This window comes from Scyliorhinus canicula, chromosome 11 (assembly GCF_902713615.1).
Source record: "Scyliorhinus canicula chromosome 11, sScyCan1.1, whole genome shotgun sequence".
Classification (NCBI taxonomy): domain Eukaryota; kingdom Metazoa; phylum Chordata; class Chondrichthyes; order Carcharhiniformes; family Scyliorhinidae; genus Scyliorhinus; species Scyliorhinus canicula.
In genome coordinates, this window is record NC_052156.1 from 114,570,557 (window position 1) to 114,585,627 (window position 15,071).

Below are 15,071 nucleotides of genomic sequence, written 5' to 3' on the forward strand. Positions count from 1 at the left end.
CCTGCTCCTAGTTTCGATGTTTCTACCTCCACTGCACGCTGGGTGTGATTTGCTCTTAAAACGCAACAACAATTCATTTTGGCTTGGTCAATTCCAAGCAAATTGCATTGAACTAACACAAGGTACCCAGCAAATATTCCAGGTCAGTCCATTTTCACAGTTAAATGTATGTTACGGTTCAAATTAATTACTTTTTTCCAACATGAATTCCTCATTTGGTTTTCACTGTAAGTGTTTGTCACTTTTTCCAGGGAGAGGTTATCGCTTTTGCAATGAAAGTTCATTTTTTCTTATAATTACTGTTCATCATTTTTACTTATTAATTATAATTAATCGCTTCACACTGCAAATGTTCATTGCTTTTCACAATGAGAGTTTATCAATTCTTACAGTTAGATGATTTCGCTTTTACAGTTAAAATATTCACACTTTCTACTGTCAAAGGTCATCCATTTTCCCTATGAGAGGCCGCTTCTTTTTACAGAGTGAGCGCTCAGCTGAGTAGGTTGTAGCGTTGAGAGCAAACCAGTTTATTCCTCGTCGCCAGTTTAGTAATGACGTGGGGAGTCCACACCAAGTAAAGTAAGAAACAAAGTTTTATTTGCACAACCGATATGTATACTACCCAGTAGATCCCTACCAATTTCCTGCTCTGGTCGGTGCCTTACTGGATGACATTTTATACATGGGCTAATTGAGATACTCCGTCCCTAGCGGGGGAGTTTGTGTGCCACAAGGAACACGGGGAAGACAAACATTCCTAACTCGTAGATTCCACATGGGATATTACAAGCTCCTTATTTTAAAGAGCAAGAACTCTCACTATAAAAAGTGAAAAGCTTTTAAAGTTTAAACAAATTAACTTTAAATATAACACAGTGGTTATGTTTAACTGGAAGGAGTAAGTAATTATCTGGGCTGAATCCGAAGGCCCAGAAGGGGTCTGGTGTGGACGTGGGCAGCACTAAATATCTCAGCACTGGCTGGTAGACCAGTTTACCAGTGCCATCTTGCCCTTGGGCATTTTCCTAGAGGTGGGATGGGTCAATGGCAGAGCCAACCGCCTGGAAATGGCATGTTGGCAATTAAAGCTGTTTAAAAGCTTAATAAGACTTATTGTCAGCTGAAGGCCAACTGAAATCTTCAGTCAGCCTTCAGACACCTGAAGCAATCAGGGAACAACCCAGCTACCTGATGGCAGTCCCTTGCTGGCAAACGTAGAGAAATCGGTGCTCTAGGCAGGCTTTGAGCACAACGCCCCCCCCCCCCCCCCCCCCCCCCCCCCGCCTCCCTGGGGCCGCATGTATTGCAGCCGCAAACTGTCCTGTGGAGGGACTCTACCTTTAAAGTGGAGGAGTCCTCACTCTTATTCACTTGAAAAGGCAGCCTGCAGCTTCCTCGGTGCTCAAATGGCCTCCGATTGGCCTTTGAGATACCACCCACCGTCCTTAATCAGGGACTGAGCTCACCTTCTGGCCATTGATTGACCAAGTCTGGAAAAAACACAGCTGAGTGACTGTTTCCCCCATAGTACCTGCCTCTGAACCCGTTTGACCTTGATGTCAGAGTCCTGAGGCCTGGAGGGACAATACTGCCATCAGAGGAAAAAGCAATGAATCCCCACTGTGAAAATTGATGAATTCTCAACATAAAAAGTGATTCATTCACATTGTGAGATATGATCAATGTTAAAAGTTAATGAACTATAACTGAAAAGTAATGAATTATGAGTGAAGTGATTGTGTGATGAATGTAAAAACATTTTCATTTTTCCTATTTTATTTTGCAGAAATGCTCTTAAAATCAGGGTTAAGATGCATACAGGCAGTATGACTGCTGGAGTGGTGATTAAGTTGTCATAAAAGTGTGGTATTCATTGATTTTTAGGTAAAGTGTTTTAACAGATCCTGAGAACCATTTATTATGTTGTTTACAGATAGGTAGCCAATGGAATATTGTTTAGGTTTGAAGGACCCTGGGTGTAGATAATTGATGAGGGGTATTGTGTTTGGTTCTGGCTAGACAAGTCAAGGGACAGCTTGTCAGAAGAGACAAAAGAATGCCTTATGCTTTGGGTACAGGTGGTGTGGTTAATGGAAGGAGCCAGGTCTGTCTGAAAAGTCAGTAGGTCCTAGAACTCTAATCTGAACATAGGTGTTTTAGTTTGGCCCTGAAAGGTTCTCTCTCCAAAGATTCTGCACAGATAAAAGCAAGTAAAACCCTGGTTGTTAACTTTAGTCATGAGTGGTATTTGAAATATATTGGTTTGCTTGATTGGAATATAGTGGAAGGTTTCGGGCGTAAGTTAAGGTTTCTTATTTTACTTAAGAACAGTTGTAACTATTAACTATAAAGCTGTATCTTTGTGTGATTCATTCTGTTTATAAATTAAAGTTTGTTTGAACATAAAAGATACCTAATGGTGCAGCAACATTCCCTCACTGTTTCATAAATTAAAAATGGTGGGTTCTCATCCAGGATCCTAACAATTGTTTCCCACTGGAAAAAATGATGAATGCTCTGAGTGAAAAGTGATGAACTTTAATTGTGAACATGATTATCCTTAAGTGTAAAAAGTGATTACCTTTAACAATAAATAATGGTGAAATTGCACTGCAAGAAATTATGAACAGATACTTCAAAGAAATTAAGTCTAACTGCAAATATGATTAACTGTAAGAGGTAATGAATTCTCACTTTAAAAATATGAACTCCCGCTGGAAAAAGTGATCGCTATCACTGAAAAAATTAATCAACTTTAACTGTGAAAATTGCTAACGTTTGAAAATAAAAATGAACTTTCACTTTAAAATGGCTACAATTTCCTTCTAAATGTGATGGCCTCCAACAATATAGATATCGACACTACAGAAAGTGATAAATGATCACTGCGAAATGTGATGGACTCTGGATTACAAGTAAAGAATATGCAACCATACAATGCTGAGATTTAACTGTCGACATGATGAACTCTCACTGTGAAAATGATAAACTCCAAGATTTAAAAGGAAGAAGTATTAACTTCAAATGTGAAAAGAAATTATCACTTGCTGTAATTGGTGCTACATTTTAATTGCAAAAAGTGATAAACTCTCATTGTATAAAGTGAGACTGCTCACTAACAAGCAGCCAGATATTGATCCATGGCCATGGGACTACCACTGTTCATTGACCAGAGTACAGATACTGCTCACTGCCACTGATCAGAGTACAGATTACTGTCACTGACTGTGGAGTAAAGGGTTAACATCAGAAAGAATACACGATCCTGATGTAATAATGATGTTAGATCAGATGTTTGAGAGGTAAGATAGATCTGGAAGGAAGAGAAGCTCCAACCTCATGTAAAGATCAAAATGTGTTAATACTTGCTGAAAATAAAGAGTACTGGTTTTGAGAAACTACAGATTTGATCAGCACACTTTGAGAGTGTAGACAATCTTCAAAGTCCCTTCCAGACCCCAAACGCACAACGAAGCATGGTGGCAGTGAGAAAAATACCCAGCAGACATTAAAAAGAAGATACAGTGCTGGAAAGAAAAGAGATCCTCAAAGAATGGACAAAGAAAAACATTTAAGACTCACCAAGATGTCGGAACATTGTGAGAGCAGCAGATACAAATTGAGACACAGATCTGGAGACCGGACAGCAGTGAGCACAAGCCTAAAGCAGCAAGCAGATCCATAGAAGCCTAGAATCCACACTACCACCTCCCCGAACCATTTCAGAAAGCAGAAGGTTCGCAATAGGCCCAGAACTGAGACAACTGGAGAAAAAAGGTTCATGAGGTACAGAGCTGCTTCAGGATTACACAAAAAAGATCACAGAGATCAAGTCAGTACATTACCTGATGCAGTAGGATCAATTGCGGACGACATGATAATAAGATAGGAGGTTGATAAGACTTCAATCTCCAATGAAGAAGACCTGCAAGCTTTCAATGCGTAATTCCTTTTCCAGCATTAATCAGGATTTAATATAGAGAGGGCTAAATTTAATAAAAGAAAGCAAAGAGTAGCCAAGAGCGTGGATGTGTTTATCAGCAATCTCTATAGGCTGGACAGGGAACTGTGATTATGTAACTTTTTGTTGAACAAATTAACTTTATTAATATCTCTAATAACTCAGATTAAAATACAATGCAATAGAAAATCAGATTAATTACAATTAAGACTAAGATGAATTATAACTATGTATAGAACAGATAGTCAAGAACACAAGTTAATTGTGATTATCTTGGAACAAATCATACGTTTAAGAGAGTATATTTGTTTAATCTAGTCTTCTTTTTTTTAATCCATTACTTTTTCTGAGTTACACAGCCAGAGCTCAGAGTGTGGACAGGGGCGAACCCCTAATCCAGTTCCTTGCCTGCTCCAAAAACCAATTCAAATTGAATCCAATTCATGGTCCCCACAAGAGAGACATACCAGATCCAGGCATTACACGTGATCCCACACTCACTTTAGCCAAATTGGACCAATCTGACGATCCTTCTAATTTATCGGTTTCTTGTTCTCTGATTCTCCAGGTCTGCTTTCATTTTAACTCTATTTTCGTTGGAATCTCAGGCCCTTCTCCCATTAGTGAGCCTCTTTCTTCATCTTGGTGCTTTGAAATTTCTGTCTCTCTTTTCTTCTCTGGTTCTTGTCCTTTAGCTCTTCTTTTTGTCACATTTTTTCTTTGCTCCTCCTGGTCCGTCAAAATCCGCATATCTTTTCTATTTTTCTCTTTCTCTTTTGGTCCATCATACACTCCAGCTCTGCTTCCCTTTGCTCATCTTTCTCTTGGTCCTCCAAAATCTCAAGACAAATGACAGTGTGTTTTTCTGTGTCCTTGCCCTGCAATATCTCCAGCTTTGTTCCTATTTGTTCTTCTTCTTTCTCCTTTAGATTCTCCATCTCTTCTATTTGTTTTTCTTTCCCCTTCTTCTCTTTCAGAAAGCCGCTCACCTACTCTTGGAGACAGTTAAGACTCCTGGTACTTTGAGATCTCCACTTCAGTTCTCCTGCAGAAGAGATTGACTTAATGGTCTGAGCTATAAGGAGAGGCTGGATAGGCTGGGACTGTTTTCCCTGGAGCGTAGGCTGCTTAGGAATGAATTTATAGAGGTTTATAAGATAATGAGGGGCAGAGATAAGGTAAATAGTCAACATCTTTCCCAAAGGTAGAGGAGTCTAGAACTAGAGGGAATAGGTTTAAGGTGAGAGGGGAGAGATACAAAAGAGACCAGAGGGGAAATTTATTCACCCAGAGGGTGGTGAGCATCTGGAATGGGCTGCCAGAGGCAGTGCTAGAGGCGGGTACAAATTTTTCCTTTTGAAAAACAGTTAGGCAGTTACGTGGGCAGAGTGGGTATAAGGGCATATGGGCCAAATGCGGGCTAGTGGGACTAGCATAGTGATAGAAACTGGGCGGCATGAACAAGCTGAGCAAAGGGGCCTGTTTCCATGCTGTGAACATCCCTGACTATATGACACCTCTGTTTCTCGGCCTCTTGATCTTGTTCCTCACCTCGGAAAAAAGGAAAAGCTGGGGCTGGATTCTCCGAATTCCCCCCCCCCCCCCCCCGCCCCCCGGGTCGGAGAATCGCCGGGGGGCAGCATGAATCCTGCCCCCGCCGGCCGCCGGATTCTCCGGCATTGGATATTCGGCGGGCGCGGGAATCGCGCTGCACCTGTCGGTGGGCCCCCCCCCCCGTCGATTCTCCGTCCCGCGATGGGCTGAAGTCACGCTGCTGTTGTGCCAGTCCCGCCGGCGTGAATTAAACAAGGTATTTACTGGCGGGACCAGGCGGCGCGGGCTGGCTCCGGGGTCCTGGGGGGGGCGGGTCGATCAGGCTCTGGTGGCCTGGCCATCGATCGGGGCCCACCGATCTGCAGGCGGGCCTGTGCCATGGGGGCACTGTTTTCCTTCCGCATCGGGCATTAGCCTCCACGATGGCCGACACGGACGTGACCTCCCCCAACCCTACGCATGCGCCGGGATGACGTCTTCCGTCGGCCGGTAGAGTCCTTTCAGTCCCAGCTGGCGTGGCGCCAAAGGACATTCCCGACGGCCGGCGGCGCGCCAACCACTCCGGAGCGGGCCTAGCCCCTTAAGGTAAGTGCGTGGCACCTATCCTCCGCACCTTTGGGGCGGTCCAACGGCGGAGTGATTCACGCCACTCCATCCCGCCGGGACCCCCCGCCCCGCCGGGTAGGGGAGAATCCCGGCCCTGATTTGCGATTTGTAGTCAAGTTTCTGGATGTTGTTTTATCAGATATCTTACAGAAAAGAGAGAATTTACATCAGTCAAAGAAGTGCAGATTGTGAGGCAAATGAAACTCAAGAAAATGATTTGGGCATTTGTTTGCAGGGAAGGAGAGATCCCGTGGAGAGGATCGAGTGAGACCATTCAGGTTGTCGGCCATGGGAGGAAAATGTGCCAAAATGGGTTAAAGATTGCCAGTAGCCTTTTTAAAATGTATTTGGCGTGGAACAAATTGCAAAAGCTAAAAGAATGTTCAACAGGGGGAACGTGTGCCACAGCTGTGGAAAAATAGGACACTTTAAAACTGGCACTCGAAAACATTGACAACCTGTAAATAGTGGGAGAAAATTTAAAAACAGAAACAAATAAAGAAGTGAAAGAACCAAAAGCAAAACATTCCTGGAGGGGGTAAATAATATTGAAAAGAGGTAAACTTGAAGTGGGTAGACACCCCACAAAGTGTAAAACTGGACAGAGGAGCACGAGCTTCTGTTTTATCAGGTAACTTTAAATGGCTCAAAAGATTACATTGTAACCATTGTAACAAGTTTGCACTGAGTGCTGAGCTTGTGGCATTTGAGTGCTACAGTGAGAGTTTGGTGACTGAGGGAGTATAAGGGTTATTTAAAGTCTAGTATTTCTTTTATTTAGTTAATTAACTTAAAAGTTGCTGTTTGGTCTATAAGAAGGTGAATTTTGAATCAGCTTTAAACAAGGTTCTACTTGGACTTACTTGCAGCTGGAGCTTGTTAATTAGTTAATTGCATTAGGCCAGTTTTTAGAAGCTAGAGTCACAGTATAAATAGGGGCTAGATACAGTGCAGACTTTGTTTGCACTGAGTGCTGAGCTTGTGGCATTTGAGTGCTACAGTGAGAGTTTGGTGACTGAGGGAGTGCTGAGCTTGTGGCATTTGAGTGCTACAGTGAGAGTTTGGTGACTGAGGGAGTGCTGAGCTTGTGGCATTTGAGTGCTACAGTGAGAGTTTGGTGACTGAGGGAGTGCTGAGCTTGTGGCATTTGAGTGCTACAGTGAGAGTTTGGTGACTGAGGGAGTTAGGTGAGGAGGGAGTAAGGTACTCCTTTCATTTAATTTCCTATATTTATCAAAGAGCGTGAAGGGAACCAGGAGTTTAGAGTACAGCTGACTGGGAGCAGAGCCGGAGGGCGGAGGTCCAGTTGGTCCACAGGGCAGCTAATTCTGTAAAGTAAGAGGGGATGGATGCTAGGGCAGTTGCATGCTCCTCCTGTAGGATGTGGGTGGTGAGGGATACCACTGGTGTCCCCGCTGACTATACCTGCGGGAAGTGCACCCAACTCCAGCTCCTCAGAGACCGTGTTAAGGTACTGGAGCTGGAGCTGGATGAACTTCGGATCATCCGGGAGGCAGAGGGGGTCATAGAGAAGAGTTACAGGGAGGTAGCCACACCAAAGGTACTGGACAAGAGTAGTTGGGTTACAGTCAGGGGAAAGAAAACTAACAGGCAGACAGTGCAGGGATCCCTCGTGGCCATTCCCCTTCAAAACAAGTATACCGTTTTGGATGCTGTTGGGGGGGATGACCTACCGGGGGAAGGCCCCAGCGGCCAGGTCTCTGGCACTGAGTCTGGCTCTGGGGCTCAGAAGGGAAGGGGGGAGCATAGAAAAGCAATAGTAATAGGAGATTCAATGGTTAGGGGAATAGATAGGTAATTCTGTGGTCGCGAGCGAGACTCCCGAAAGGTATGTTGCCTCCCGGGTGCCAGGGCCAGGGATGTCTCTGATCGTGTCTTCAGGATCCTGAAGGGGGAGGGTGAGCAGCCAGAAGTCGTGGTGCACATTGGTACCAACGATGTAGGTAGGAAAAAGGGTGTGGAGGTAATAAACAAGTTTAGGGAGTTAGGCTGGAAGTTAAGGGCCAGGACAGACAGAGTTGTCATCTCTGGTTTGTTGCCGGTGCCACGTGATAGCGAGGCTAGGAATAGGGAGAGAGTGCAGTTGAACACGTGGCTGCAGGAATGGTGTAGGAGGGAGGGCTTCAGGTATTTGGATAATTGGAGCGCATTCTGGGGAAGGTGGGACCTGTACAAGCAGGACGGGTTGCATCTGAACCAGAGGGGCACCAATATCCTGGGGGGGAGGTTTTCTAGTACTCTTCGGGAGGGTTTAAACTAATTTGGCAGGGGAATGGGAACCGGATCTGTAGTCCAGCAACTAAGGTAGACGATAGTCAGGACGCCAAAGCACGTAGTGATTCAGTGGGGAAGGTAACAATGACAAAGGAGAGTACTTGCAGGCAAGGAGATGGGTTGAAGTGTGTATACTTTAATGCAAGAAGCATCAGGAATAAGGTGGGTGAACTTAAGGCATGGATCGGTACTTGGGACTACGATGTGGTGGCCATCACGGAAACTTGGATAGAAGAGGGCCAGAAATGGTTGTTGGAGGTCCCTGGTTATAGATGTGTCAACAAGATTAGGGTGGGTGGTAAAAGAGGTGGGGGGGGTGGCATTGTTAATTAGAGATAGTATAACAGCTGCAGAAAGGCAGTTCGAGGGGGATGTGCCTACTGAGGTAATATGGGTTGAAGTTAGAAATAGGAAAGGAGCAGTCACCTTGTTGGGAGTGTTCTATAGGCCCCCCAATAGCAGCAGAGATGTGGAGGAACAGATTGGGAAACAGATTCTGGAAAGGTGTAGAAGTCACAGGGTAGTAGTCATGGGCGACTTCAACTTCCCAAACATTGAGTGGAAACTCTTTAGATCAAATAGTTTGGATGGGGTAGTGTTTGTGCAGTGTGTCCAGGAAGCTTTTCTAACACAGTATGTAGATTGTCCGACCAGAGGGGAGGCCATATTGGATTTAGTACTTGGTAATGAACCAGGGCAGGTGATAGATTTGTTAGTGGGGGAGCATTTTGGAGGTAGTGACCACAATTCTGTGACTTTCACTTTAGTAATGGAGAGGGATAGGTGCGAGCAACAGGGCAAGGTTTATAATTGGGGGAAGGGTAAATACAATGCTGTCAGACAAGAATTGAAGTGCATAAGTTGGGAACATAGGCTGTCAGGGAAGGACACAAGTGAAATGTGGAACTTGTTCAAGGATCAGGTACTGCGTGTCTTTGATATGTATGTCCCTGTCAGGCAGGGAAGAGATGGTCGAGTGAGGGAACCATGGTTGACAAGAGAGGTTGAATGTCTTGTTAAGAGGAAGAAGGAGACTTATGTAAGGCTGAAGAAACAAGGTTCAGACAGTGCGCTGGAGGGATACAAGATAGCCAGGAGGGAACTGAAGAAAGGGATTAGGAGAGCTAAGAGAGGGCATGAAAAATCTTTGGCGGGTAGGATCAAGGAAAACCCCAAGGCCTTTTACACATACGTGAGAAATATGAGAATGACTAGAGTGAGAGTAGGTCCGATTAAGGACAGTAGCGGGAGATTGTGTATTGAGTCTGAAGAGATAGGAGAGGTCTTGAACAAGTATTTTTCTTCAGTATTTACAAATGAGAGGGGCCATATTGTTGGAGAGGACAGCGTGAAGCAGACTGATAAGCTTGAGGAGATACTTGTCAGGAAGGAAGATGTGTTGCGCGTTTTGAAAAACTTGAGGATAGACAAGTCCCCCGGGCCTGACGGGATATATCCAAGGATTCTATGGGAAGCAAGAAATGAAATTGCAGAGCCGTTGGCAATGATCTTTTCGTCCTCGCTGTCAACAGGGGTGGTACCAGAGGATTGGAGAGTGGCGAATGTCGTGCCCCTGTTCAAAAAAGGGAATAGGGATAACCCTGGGAATTACAGGCCAGTTAGTCTTACTTCGGTGGTAGGCAAAGTAATGGAAAGGGTACTGAGGGATAGGATTTCTGAGCATCTGGAAAGGCATTGCTTGATTAGGGATAGTCAGCACGGATTTGTGAGGGGTAGGTCTTGCCTTACAAGTCTTATTGAATTCTTTGAGGAGGTGACCAAGCATGTGGATGAAGGTAAAGCAGTGGATGTAGTGTACATGGATTTTAGTAAGGCATTTGATAAGGTTCCCCATGGTAGGCTTATGCAGAAAGTAAGGAGGCATGGGATAGTGGGAAATTTGGCCAGTTGGATAACAAACTGGCTAACCGATAGAAGACAGAGAGTTGTGGTGGATGGCAAATATTCAGCCTGGAGCCCAGTTATCAGTGGCGTACCGCAGGGATCAGTTCTGGGTCCTCTGCTGTTTGTGATTTTCATTAACGACTTGGATGAGGGAGTTGAAGGGTGGGTCAGTAAATTTGCAGATGATACGAAGATTGGTGGAGTTGTGGATAGTGAGGAGGGCTGTTGTCGGCTTCAAAGAGACATAGATAGGATGCAGAGCTGGGCTGAGAAGTGGCAGATGGAGTTTAACCCTGACAAGTGTGAGGTTGTCCATTTTGGAAGGACAAATCTGAATGCGGAATACAGGGTTAATGGTAGGGTTCTTGGCAATGTGGAGGAGCAGAGAGATCTTGGGGTCTATGTTCATAGTTCTTTGAAAGTTGCCACTCCAGTGGATAGAGCTGTGAAGAAGGCCTATGGTGTGCTAGCGTTCATTAGCAGAGGGATTGAATTTAAGAGCCGTGAGGTGATGATGCAGCTGTACAAAACCTTGGTCAGGCCACATTTGGAGTACTGTGTGCAGTTCTGGTCACCTCATTTTAGGAAGGATGTGGAAGCTTTGGAAAAGGTGCAAAGGAGATTTACCAGGATGTTGCCTGGAATGGAGAGTAGGTCATACGAGGAAAGATTGAGGGTGCTAGGCCTTTTCTCATTAGAACGGAGAAGGATGAGGGGCGACTTGATAGAGGTTTATAAGATGATCAGGGGAATAGATAGAGTAGACAGTCAGAGACTTTTTCCCCGGGTGGAACACACCATTACAAGGGGACATAAATTTAAGATAAATGGTGGAAGATATAGAGGGGATGTCAGAGGTAGGTTCTTTACCCAGAGAGTAGTGGGGGCATGGAATGCACTGCCTGTGGTAGTAGTTGAGTCGGAAAATTTATGGACCTTCAAGCGGCTATTGGATAGGTACTTGGATTAGGGTAGAATAAGGGAGTGTAGGTTAACTTCTTAAGGGCAGCACGGTAGCATTGTGGATAGCACAATTGCTTCACAGCTCCAGGGTCCCAAGTTCGATTTCGACTTGGGTCACTGTCTATGTGGAGTCTGCACATCCTCCCCGTGACTGCGTGGGTTTCCTCCGGGTACTCCGGTTTCCTCCCACAGTCCAAAGATGTGCAGGTTGGGTGGATTGGCCATGACAAATTGTCCATAATTCTATGATTAACCTAGGACAAAAGTTCGGCGCAACATCGTGGGCCGAAGGGCCTGTTCTGTGCTGTATTTCTCTATATCTATATCTTCATCTATCAAATTAAAAGGTCCTGGTGGGGCAACTTGAAAAGTGAAAGGCTAAGTCATGGCAAAGTTGAAATACAAAGAGCGAAAAATCATTCAAAATCACGAGTGTTCTCTGTTACGCAAAAAGACATGCCTAAAACTGAAATGAATCCCAAAAATGAACGAAGTTGCTAATGAGAACTACATCAACACATTTGGAAATTAGTTTTTTTAATTGTTTACAGTGCCAGGAAAGCTACAGGCCGAGTACCAGATCACCATATGAGATGATGCAAAGTCAATTTGTCTTGTTAAAATTGAAAACGTACAGTGGCAAGCGGTGATCTCACCAGTTACCATACCAACAAAACGGTGTTCAGGAATGGTTATGGTCCCAAAGTCAAATGGCTCAATACGGATTTGTGTGCATTGAACTCATCTAACAAATTCAGTGGAACAGAGTACAGATTTTATTCACTGCCATTGACCAGGCTGCAGATCCCATTCACTGTCATTGACCAGACTACAGGGACAGGATTCTCTGAGCCCGCGCTGGGTCAGAGAATCGCCAGTGGGACGCGCGAATCGTGCCAGGCCGCCCCGACGCCAGGATGCAATTCTCCGCAGAGCAGAGAAACGGCGCCATTTGGGTCAGCGTGGTCAGCGCGGCGCCGGTCGGGGGCCACTCTACGGTGCACCCCCGCGATTCTCCGGCCCGTATGGGCCAAGCGGGCGTAAAAAAAAACGCATCCCGCTGGCGCTGTTCTTACCTGCTCTAAGCCAGCGGGACCTCGACATTGAAGGGTCGGGTGGCGGCCTGTGGGGGGGAGGGGGTGTCCAGCCCTGGGGGGGGCCTCTGATGTGGCCTGAACCGCGGTCGGGGCCCACCGATCGGTGGGCCGAGCTCTCAGACTGGGGGCCTCCTTTCCTACGTGCCGGCCCCTGTAGCCCTGCCCCATGTTTTGTCAGGGCCGACACATTGAAGGAGGCCACTGCACATGCACGCATTGGCGCCGGCACCACTGCGCATGCGCAGACCCCACGGCACACAGTTCGCTCCGGAATCAGCAGCTGGAGCAGCGTGAACCTCTCCAGCGCCATGCTGGCCTCCTGTAGGGGCCAGAATTACTCCTGGCCGCAGCCCGTTCACGCCATCGTAAAACGCGATGGCGTTTATGATGGCGTGGACACTCTGCCGCGGGATGGGAGAATCCCGTCCCAGATACCATTTACTGTCACTGACCAGACTACAGATCCCAATCACTGTCACTGACCAGTGTGCAGATCCCAATCACTGTCATTGACCAGGCTGCAGATTCCATTCACTGCCATTGACCAGGCTGCAGATCCCATTCACTGTCATTTACCAGACTACAGATCCCATTCACTGTCACTGACCAGTGTACAGATCTCATTCACTGTCATTGGTCAGGCTGCAGATCCCATTCACTGTCATTGGTCAGGCTGCAGATCCCATTCACTGTCACTGACCAGTGTACAGATCTCATTCACTGTCATTGGTCAGGCTGCAGATCCCATTCACTGTCATTGACCAGACTACAGATCCCATTCACTGCCATTGACCAGACTACAGATCCCAATCACTGTCATTGACCAGGCTGCAGATCCCATTCACTGTCACTGACCAGTGTACATATCCCATTCTGTGTCACTGACAAGTGTACAGATCCCATTCGCTGTCACTGACCAGTGTACAGATCCCATTCACTGTCATTGACCAGGCTGCAGATCCCAATCACTGTCATTGATCAGTGTACAGATCCCATTCACTGTCACTGACCAGTGTACAGATCCCATTCTGTGTCACTGACCAGTGTACAGATCCCATTCGCTGTCATTGACCAGTGTACAGATCCCATTCACTGTCATTGACCAGGCTGAAGATCCCATTCACTGTCATTGACCAGGCTGCACATCCCAATCACTGTCATTGATCAGTGTACAGACCCCATTCACTGTCACTGACCAGTGTACAGATCCCATTCACTGTCACTGACCAGTGTACAGATCCCATTCACTGTCAATGACCAGTGTACAGATCCCATTCACTGTCACTGACCAGGCTGCAGATCTCATTCACTGTCATTGACCAGTGTACAGATCCCATTCACTGTCACTGACCAGTGTACAGATCCCATTCACTGTCACTGACCATAGAACATAGAACATAGAACAGTACAGCACATAACAGGCCCTTCGGCCCTCGATGTTGTGCCGAGCAATGATCACCCTACTCAAACCCACGTGTCCACCCTATACCCGTAACCCAACAACCCCCCCGCTTAACCTTACTTTTTAGGACACTACGGGCAATTTAGCATGGCCAATCCACCTAACCCGCACATCTTTGGACTGTGGGAGGAAACCGGAGCACCCGGAGGAAACCCACGCACACATGGGAAGGACGTGCAGACTCCACACAGACAGTGACCCAGCCGGGAATCGAACCTGGGACCCTGGAGCTGTGAAGCATTTGTGCTAACCACCATGCTACCGTGCTGCCCCAGTGTACAGATCCCATTCACTGTCACTGACCAGTGTACAGATCCCATTCTGTGTCACTGACCAGTGTACAGATCCCATTCACTGTCACTGACCAGTGTACAGATCTCATTCACTGTCACTGACCAGTGTACAGATCTCATTCACTGTCATTGACCAGGCTGCAGATCCCATTCACTGTCATTGACCAGGCTGCAGATCCCATTCACTGTCACTGACCAGTGTACAGATCCCATTCACTGTCATTGACCAGTGTACAGATCCCATTCACTGTCATTGACCAGTGTACAGATCCCATTCACTGTCACTGACCAGTGTACAGACCCCATTCACTGTCACTGACCAGTGTACAGATCCCATTCACTGTCATTGACCAGTGTACAGATCCCATTCACTGTCACTGACCAGTGTACAGATCCCATTCACTGTCATTGACCAGGCTGCAGATTCCATTCACTGTCATTGATAAGGCTGCAGATCCCATTCACTGTCATTGGTCAGGCTGCAGATCCCATTCACTGTCACTGAGCAGTGTACAGATCCCATTCACTGTCACTGACCAGTGTACAGTTCCCATTCACTGTCATTGACCAGTGTACAGATCCCATTCACTGCCACTGACCAGTGTACAGATCCCATTCACTGTCATTGACCAGTGTACAGACCCCATTCACTGTCACTGACCAGTGTACAGACCCCATTCACTGTCACTGACTAGTGTACAGATCCCATTCACTGCCACTGACCAGTGTACAGATCCCATTCACTGCCACTGGCCAGTGTACAGATCCCATTCACTGTTACTGACCAGTGTACAGTTCCCATTCACTGTCATTGACCAGTGTACAGACCCCATTCACTGTCACTGACCAGTGTACAGATCCCATTCACTGCCACTGACCAGTGTACAGATCCCATTCACTGTTACTGACCAGTGTACAGATCCCATTCACTG